The sequence below is a fragment of the Sinocyclocheilus anshuiensis genome, unplaced genomic scaffold (assembly GCF_001515605.1).
Source record: "Sinocyclocheilus anshuiensis isolate Anshui unplaced genomic scaffold, SAMN03320099.WGS_v1.1 scaffold354, whole genome shotgun sequence".
NCBI classification, from domain to species: domain Eukaryota; kingdom Metazoa; phylum Chordata; class Actinopteri; order Cypriniformes; family Cyprinidae; genus Sinocyclocheilus; species Sinocyclocheilus anshuiensis.
In genome coordinates, this window is record NW_015544195.1 from 478,127 (window position 1) to 486,880 (window position 8,754).

At 38.7% G+C, this 8,754-nt stretch overlaps 1 protein-coding gene and 1 long non-coding RNA gene across 6 annotated transcripts in view; one reads left to right on the forward strand and one right to left on the reverse strand.

The window, feature by feature from the left end:
• Positions 1 to 5,582, forward strand: part of LOC107696696 (uncharacterized) — a 6,563-nt gene extending 981 nt beyond the window's left edge. The window contains exons 1-5 of one of the 5 annotated variants that reach the window (XR_001635115.1): positions 1,408 to 1,664; positions 1,903 to 2,034; positions 2,339 to 2,443; positions 3,420 to 3,423; positions 5,572 to 5,582. This is a non-coding gene — a long non-coding RNA (uncharacterized LOC107696696). Of the gene's footprint in view, positions 1 to 1,405; positions 1,665 to 1,902; positions 2,035 to 2,338; positions 2,468 to 2,498; positions 2,524 to 3,419; positions 3,424 to 4,163; positions 4,167 to 5,571 lie in introns of those variants that run through there. The other 4 variants (XR_001635114.1, XR_001635113.1, XR_001635116.1 and 1 more) reach the window with 4 other exon arrangements.
• The window catches only part of LOC107696695 (72 kDa type IV collagenase-like), a 29,994-nt gene that overhangs the window by 14,963 nt on the left and 6,277 nt on the right, over positions 1 to 8,754 (reverse strand). The gene's annotated exons all lie outside the window — the stretch shown is intronic.

Genomic DNA, 8,754 nt, shown 5'->3' on the forward strand with positions numbered 1-8,754 from the left:
AAGAATGCATATGATAATAAGTCCAGACAAAAAGGCGTCAGTCGTCATATTTGTATTTCTAAAATGCTTGATAAACGAGTTTAAATGCATGTAATATTGAAAATTATGCTGTATTCAATTTGTCTTATATTTTTGTACATGGGCATTGTCGCTTATTAATACATTTTGACCTTTACTTATTACTGTTGCCTCTAGTAGTTCTCTGTGTGTTTTTTTTTATTCCAACTGATTTTTGGTTAATTTTAAGCCAGCAATAGTCATTTTCAAACAACCCAGCGTGTTGGGTCAAACATTTAAGGCAAACCAGCTGGGTTTGTCCATATTTGACCTAGCGCTGGGTTGGCAAAATAACCGAAATTGGGCTGTTTTTAAGCATTTTTAGAGCGCAGTTACACCAAAAGAGTATGCTGTCGTATTTGACGCCATACCCCAGCAAGTAATACAATTTGTAAGAGTTTATGGAAGTGATTCTTCTGAGGCAATATATGTTAAAGACAGCATGTTCCTAGGAGACGTTGATATTCTTAAACACAGCTGTACTAATAAATATAGGAATATTATAACAGGTGATACAGGGCAAAAGCTTATTGTGGACCAGTGTATTTAGAATTGGAATAAAGCTTGGCGTGTTTGTGAAATATACTCTGTAAATAATAAAGAAAAAGGCTATATTTAACATGTTTCATGGTATATGCAGCTAAAAGTGTGTTAGAGAGATTTAATCTGGATATTGATTATTCCTGTGATTTGTTTGCTCAATGGAAAAGGAGTCTATATTATCAATCTATTTTGTAATTGTGTCTACACATGGATTTTTTTATTTATTATTTTGGGGGGGGGGGAATATAATTAGAAGGAAAACAAATATTACATTCAAGTTAAATAATTTTGATATGTATGTATTATTCCATTGAATGTAATAATAATATCTTTACTTTTCTGGTACATCTTTTTATTATTTTTGGAAAATTTTACATACATTAGAAGAAGGTCAGGGTCCAAGCCAAATTTCATCCATTTTCTTCAGGAGACTTAAGGACTACTGCACCAGTTTGGAGAACATTGTTAATAAAAAAGCAAACAAGACTTGTAATTTTTTCCACGAATATACAGTTGTTGATTACTGAATAAATGGTTTGCACACTCTTGTACATTATTGTTGTGTATTTTGTTCTGGTTAATAATAAAAAAAATTAATAAAAAAAAAAAAGAAGAAGAAGAAGAAGTTTATAGTGTCGCCATAGAAATGCACAATCCTCTCGTAATTAGGCTACCTTAATTATTATGACATGCCGTGAATGCAGCATTCAGCTCATCCAACCCCAATCAAACACACCTGAACAAGCTAATCAAGGCATTTCAGATAACTAGAAAGCTACAGGCAGGTGAGTTTGATCAGTGTTGGAAATGACCTGATCTCCTTGGATCTTTAAAACCCCATTTTACAGAGGTTGATATTGCAGCAACACGTATTCGTTTTAGTTTTGTGCACGTCGCTGTCCGCTCCTTCTGACGCACCAATTCAGCGCATTTTCCAGCAGAGATCACTGTGAGATTGCAGGTTGGGAGGATGACAGCTCGAGTGTATTTCTTGTTGATTGCTGTTTTATCGTGTCTGTTCGGATACTTGAGCATAACTCCTGCTATTCCAAGATGAACCACAGGTGAGAATATCTGTTGACTTCATTACACAGCCTGAAGAAATGCAGAAATAAGGGATTTCCAGTATTTGAAAATAATTAACACCGTTTAGGAATGAGTAGTAGGTTTTAAAACCCTTTTGATTTGAAGCAGACATATGTAAAATGTGTTTGGGTTTGAGACCTATTGTGAAACCCCTGATTTACAAATGTTGAAACCACACTCCCTGGCCTCCCCTAATGATACTCTTGAATCCTCTAGTGGACGGTTTATGTCCGGCGAGGCTGATGGTCGTGCCATCCCGTCGAGGATGTTCTTCTGATAAAGACTGCCCTGGAGGACACAAATACTGTCGATTTCACTGTGGGCCTGTTTGCGTGCTGCCTGTTTTCAGTGAGTTTCAGTTAATAATGGGTCCCAAAAAAAAAAACCCAAACGAGTAACCCATTGAATTCAATTTAAGTTTTAAGCAGAGACTTTGCCTTCTGTTGTTCTCGTCTAAAGTAGGTTTGAGTTCATTCCTTAGGATAGTTTTAAGCACAGGATGGCTTTACAAAATAAAGAAGAATAATACTTGGAATATAATTCACTCTGTAGGTAAAACTTGCTATTCATGCTTTGAGTGTTTCGTGCTGTATATTGAAGTGGCATACTGTCGATATGCACAAACTAAAGCTGACCATCTGTGTCAACTCAGTGAAGCCGGGTCAATGTCCCATACCGGAGATGATTCCACTGTGTGCTGAAAGCGGTTTCCATGATGGCCAGTGTCCTGCCACACAGAAATGTTCCCCAACCACCGGTGGCTTTACATGCAGTGAACCACGTGGCCAGGGCCAGGGAAGCGGCCAGGCAAGAGGGCCAGGGAAGCGGCCAGGGAAGAGGTCAGGGTCAGGGAAGCGGTCGGGGATGTTGTCATTGAAATGGTCATGGGTATTTTGTTTGACACTTACTGGAGATCTTTTCAATTCAGTGTGTTATTCTTATGGCATGTTTTCCCTGTTTGCACACAGTTTAGAAGGGTTTTGTCCCCCACCCCACCTCAAAAACAATTGCTTGATTTAAGTGTTTTTGGTATCCTTTGGGTGTTTTTTCGCATAACTGTTTTCTGGCATCAGTGCTTTAAAGGGGTCATATGATTTGATTTCTGTTTTCCTTTCTCTTTGAAGTGTTACAAGCTCTTGGTGCAAAAATAAGATCTGTAAAGTTGCGAAGACTAAAGTCTCAAATCCAAAGAGATATTCTTTATAAAAGTTCAGAGTCAGCCACGCCTACCTAAAATGGCTCATTCCAACACGCCCCCACATACCTACCTCACTATGTGGAAATATTAGCATAATGCCGCCCGAATGTGCACGCAAAGAAAGAAGGCATGGTTTCAGGAACAGCAGTAGTGTTGATGCAGCCATGTCAGGGAGACCGGGTGTGTGTATTTCAGTGCGAAAGCAAAAGCACTTTATTTGGCCTTCCGGAAGTAGATGCAATTAGGAATCATTGGTTAAGATTTATTTACAACCGAACAGCACAACCCAGATATTCGAATTTGTGCAATGCATTTTATGGACTTTATTTATTTTTATTTTTAAAACCTAGAAGAGTACAAAGCTGGCTGTGCACAAAGGCTATTTCTAAAAAAAAAAAAAGTAAATTCCGACTTTGCTATGACAATCTGGTGCTTCTGAATCAGCGACTGTAAGTGTTTTGTTATTAGTTTAAGTATTTGCTATTGACTGTTCAAATGTGGAGTTTTGCGTGTGTGAGACAGGGTCACATCACAGGAGAGTGAACTGCCTGTCAGAAATCATAGCACGTCAGTTGTCTTAACCACGGCTTGTGTACTGCATCACTGTGTCTGTCACGTGACTCTGTTACCCTTTCGGGCTTGAACTGATGGTAAAAGTAACACCATTATTACCTGTCTTGATATTTACTTTGAAAGCTGAAGCTCGCGATTATGGTAAGGGGCTTTACATTTCTGACGTGTGCTTGTGGTTTTCGGCCAATCACAATGCACTGGGTCAGCTGGTCAATCAGTGCAGACTGCGCTTGTCAAAGGAGGGGGCTTTGTTGAATGACAGGTTTGAGAGAGGCGGGGCATAGAGGACCTACAATAATGTACAGTATTTGAAAAATGTGTTTTTTGAACATTGTCAACATATTCTGTTACACCAAATACACAAAATAATGATCTTTAAAATAGCATATGATCCCTTTAAGTTCCTCACCCTGAGACCTGGACATTTAGCAAAGTATTAGTACATTTTTACACAAAATATACCACATAACATGGGGACTCAAATGGCACCAAATGCTAGGAATAACTTTTTTTTTAATTTTTTTTTTATTGAATGATACATTTATGTAGTGCTTTTGTTTATGTACACCCAAAGCGCTTTACAATCATGTGGGGGGTCTCTCCTCAACCACCACAAGTGTGCAGCATCCCACCTGGATTATGCGACGGCAGCCACAGGACCACTGCGCCAGTGCGCTCAACACACACTGCTACAGGTGAAGAGGAGAGAGTCATAGAGCCAATCAAGTGGATGGGGATTATTAGGAGGCCATGATAGACAAGGGCCAGTGGCGGCAATTTGGCCAGGACACTGGGGTTACACCCCTACTCTTTATGAGAAGTGCCAAGGGATTTTTAATGACCACAGAGAGTCAGGGAAGCAGCTACGGTCAGGTAAGCGGCTATGGTCATAGAAGTGGTCAGGGACTATGTCAAATACAGACATTTCAGAGTTAGTTAAAAAAATAAATAAAATGACACTGCAGTTCCTCTGCAGCTGCGGGGTACAAAAAATATATACCATTTACACTAAGCAATTAGATGCTATTCACACTGTGAAAATAGCATATTTTGTTAGCAATAGATGCTATTTACACTAAGTGAAAATAGCAGTATTTTTTAGCAATAAGCTATTTTCACGAAGTGCAAATAGCGATAAATTATTTTCTTTGCAATAATTGTAGTTAAATACTGTTTATACTACTTGGTGCAAATAGTGCCAGATATCTGCACCTAACTAGCACATTATAAAACCGTATGCAATAACATATTGAGTGTAAATTATAATTTTTATTAAAATCAAATGCATGCCACTTTGGGACAATAAAGCCATCCGTACACTTAACCCTAACCTTAATCAATAAACATCTGTGAGGCACCTTATTTTCCACTTTTCCAATATTTCGTTCATTTTTTTAATTGAAAATAAATTCCTTTCCGATGTGATACGTGATTTGAAAAGGGAGAAGAACGAGTTCGGCAAAAGGCGGATTTGAACTTGGGTTGATCACGTCAAAAAAATAACTGCTAAAATTATGCCCTTTTTTACCTACGCCACTGGAGTCGTTGTATGAAAGGTGTCTTTTGTAATCTTGTGTAACCCAACCACACGTTGGTGGGCGGAGTTAGTGTAAAGTTAGTTCCCACCTGAGCACCACCTGAGTCTTCTCCCATTTCTACCAGTAATGCTTGATTCCGCTTCCTGCGTCTGCTACTGGGTTGAAGGTTACCAGGTTGAGGTCACAAATGGGTTGAAATTTGTATGATGTGTCCATTGTGTGAGTAAGATGTGTTTCATATAAGAACTGGCAACTGGACAACCTTGGAATAATGTATTGATGTGATTATTCATATAACGAGGTTTGGGCAATTCAAATTATGGGAGGGTGGTGGGAGAAGGTGCAACACCGAGTTGAAATGTTCAATAGCCCAGATGGGAAAACTGTGTGGTGCTGGAAGAGAATAATTCACGGGAGACGAGAAAATGGCGTATTTTTCCCGGGTTTAATAAAAATGCCTCAAGCACCAACACACTTGTCCACATACATGGGAATCGAGTGAGGAAAAATGTACACAAGTATCCAACTCAGGTCACACACAGAAAAGGAGGGAAATAAAATAAAGTCAGACAAAAGTCGGTAGAGCAGATTATCTCTTCACAGACACATGCTATGCTGCCACAAAACTACCGTAAATACTCTTGTGGCCGTTACACCGGGAAGAACGTAAGTGTTGACAGATGGAGAACAGCAGCCCATCGCCATCTCAGATTTCGGAGACACACCGGCATGAGAATCAGTCATTTTCGGGTTAAAAAGGATAACAGAGAACGGTTTATTACAGTTGAATTAACATGTACTTTTAAATGTTATGTTCCACAATGGCAACGTCAAACTCGAGTAGGCCTATCATATGCAGTAAACCTTTGGATGCTTCCATGCTCTTTGCTATGCTTTTTCCCTCCCAATAGTTTGCCACCAACTCTTTTTCTGCATTACAAAGAGACATGGGGATGTCCAAGCTCCCAGCTCAGTCCAATCATCATCAAGCTATTACAGATCACTCCCACACAGCGATCAGAGGACAGCTGGTTACACTGATCACCTGCTGGTGTGCAGCATGGTCTGGTTTCAACCAAAAACCAAAACCAGAACTGTCCAATCCAAACCTGTTCTGGCATTATAAGGCAGTCTGAAATGGCCCCTACAGAAAAATGGAGCAACATCAAACAAATTTGGCAGGTGCAAAAAACTAAAAAGGTTCTGTACTAATAATCAGTAAGAGAAGCTCTTCAATAGTCCCAGAACAGCATGGGGTGAAACACTATTCTGTTATTAACACTATTAGTTATTCTGACCACCCTGGAATACACAGATAATACTGCTAGCCTCTGACAAAAGACAGCCATTTACAATGTACAATGACTACAAGGAACTGTCTGTGCAGCCATCATTACAACACAGTCAATGGGGCTGAATGCTCATCAGAGCTCTTGCCATTGTTTGGCAGCCTAGGTTGTATATTTAAATGAAAGAACTTCATGAAACGCTTAATGTTCTTTGCAGGTGCACAGTTATCAAAGCAACTAGCAAATGCTAACTGAACTTGTGGCAGTTATTAGAGCATGTATCTTAATCACATGAAATACTAAAGTTATGCTACTTTCTAGTACCAAACCACAGCACAATCTACAAGGACATTAGCTGCATTTCCATCCACCTATTTTTATGTGCATTTTGGAATATCGCATAAAAAAAATGCTGGATGGAAACACCAAGATGCTCATAAATTCTAAAAATGCGCATAAAAAACATATGCGCACATTTGAGTAGGATAAACGTTTTATCCGCTAAGAAAAAATGCGCATAAACTACGATGGAAACACATTTACCAAATAAATTCCTCCATGCGCATCGAAAAAGTCATGTGACTTTGCGCAATGGGACGGGATAACTTGACTAGCAGTGGACCGGTCTCGTTCACAGCATCTATATCAGGGAAGGGCAACTGGCGGGCCCGCAATGTCTTTTAGTACAGCCCGCTGGATCATATTAGACTCGGATGATCAATTTTAAAATATTTGAAAAGTAAGTCACGTAAAGATTGCTTTCAGTTTATAATGTTAATACTATCTCCAACCAGGAGAGGTTGCTCGTTTCCAGCCGACCCCCGTATTAATTTCAGCACAGTAGGACATGAACTCTGTAAACATTCGCTAACTTTAGCAAATAATAAATGAAAAACTGACCATGAAAACAGTATTTCCAGTCAAGATGGTAAACAGATGATCTTTTTTACAAGTTCAAGGGGATACTTATATGTTTGGATTGTTTGGAAATCTGTTATTTAACCTCCTGAGACCCTGCATCCTCATATGAGGACATTATATTTTAGTGAATTTCTCTGTGACTATACATGCCACAGTTTTAAGCCTGGATGTCCTGTACAGAGCACATTCAGGGCTTTTCAGAGATACTAAATGTTTGGATGTTTCACCATGACCACTTCCTCTCCTTGGTCTTCCAAAATGTCTGATATTAATTTAGTGACACTCTTATGGAAATATGATAATTGGAAGTCATGACATTGGGGGAAGTCGTGGCCTAATGGTTAGAGAGTCGGACTCGTAACCCAAAGGTTGCGGGTTCAAGTCTCGTACCGGCAGGGATTGTAGGTGGGGGGAGTGAATGTACAGCGCTCTCTCCCACCTTCAATACCACGACTGAGGTGCCCTTGAGCAAGGCACCAAACCCCCAACTGCTCCCCGGGCGCCGCAGCATAAATGGCTGCCCACTGCTCCGGGTGTGTGTTCACGGTGTGTGTGTGTGTGTTCACTGCTGTGTGTGTGCACTTTGGATGGGTAAATGCAGAGCACTAATTCCGAGTATGGGTCACCATACTTGGCCACATATCACGTCACTTTCATATCACATATCACGTCACTTCATTCATGTCCTCATATGAGGACACCGGGACTAAAAGCATGTTTATTACACATTTTGGGAGACACAACAAATTAACAGGGAAAGAAAATATATTTCAATATTCCTATGAAATATTATATATTATTATGAAAATCTTGTCAATTATTACTCCCATGATTACACTTCTTTTTTCATTACATGTTGCCCCAAAAACACAAATAATATGCAAATTAGATTTAGTTTATAGATTCATTATATATAATGAGAAAACCTGTTTATGGCCATTTTACACACATTTTGCATAAAGAAAAATGGTATATCAAATAATTCTGTTATAACATAGTTCAGAATAATCTTTATACAAAGTTTAGTATAAAAAAAATCCTGAAACTTAAAAATGTATTGGTGATTTTTTTTTAAATCCATTGTTTTTGCCTATGCATGTTCCTTCATGTCTTTTTATTTATTTATTTATTTTTATTTTAATTGAGCCCTGGTAGCATAACATATGAATGAAATATCATTTTTCAAAAAAATCTTTACATTTTTTTCTTATGCTCTAAACAATGTAATGACATAAAAAATATGAATTTTTTCCTAAAATTGTTTTTCTGGGTCTCAGGAGGTTAACCTAAGAAAACAAAAATAGAATAAACTTTATTTTATAAAACTGATAATTCCATTGCTTGATTCTGATTGGCTGAGCTCCTCCACCCCACTCAGACTTGTATACGACATCTTACATTGCACACAGTTGCTGAATGGCAAACTAGATGCAGGATGACGACTGACTGTGTGATGTAACCTATTAGAATATGCCTTAAAGGGGTCATATGATGCTTTTTTAAAGATCATTATTTTGTGTATTTGGTGTAACAGAATATGTTGACATGC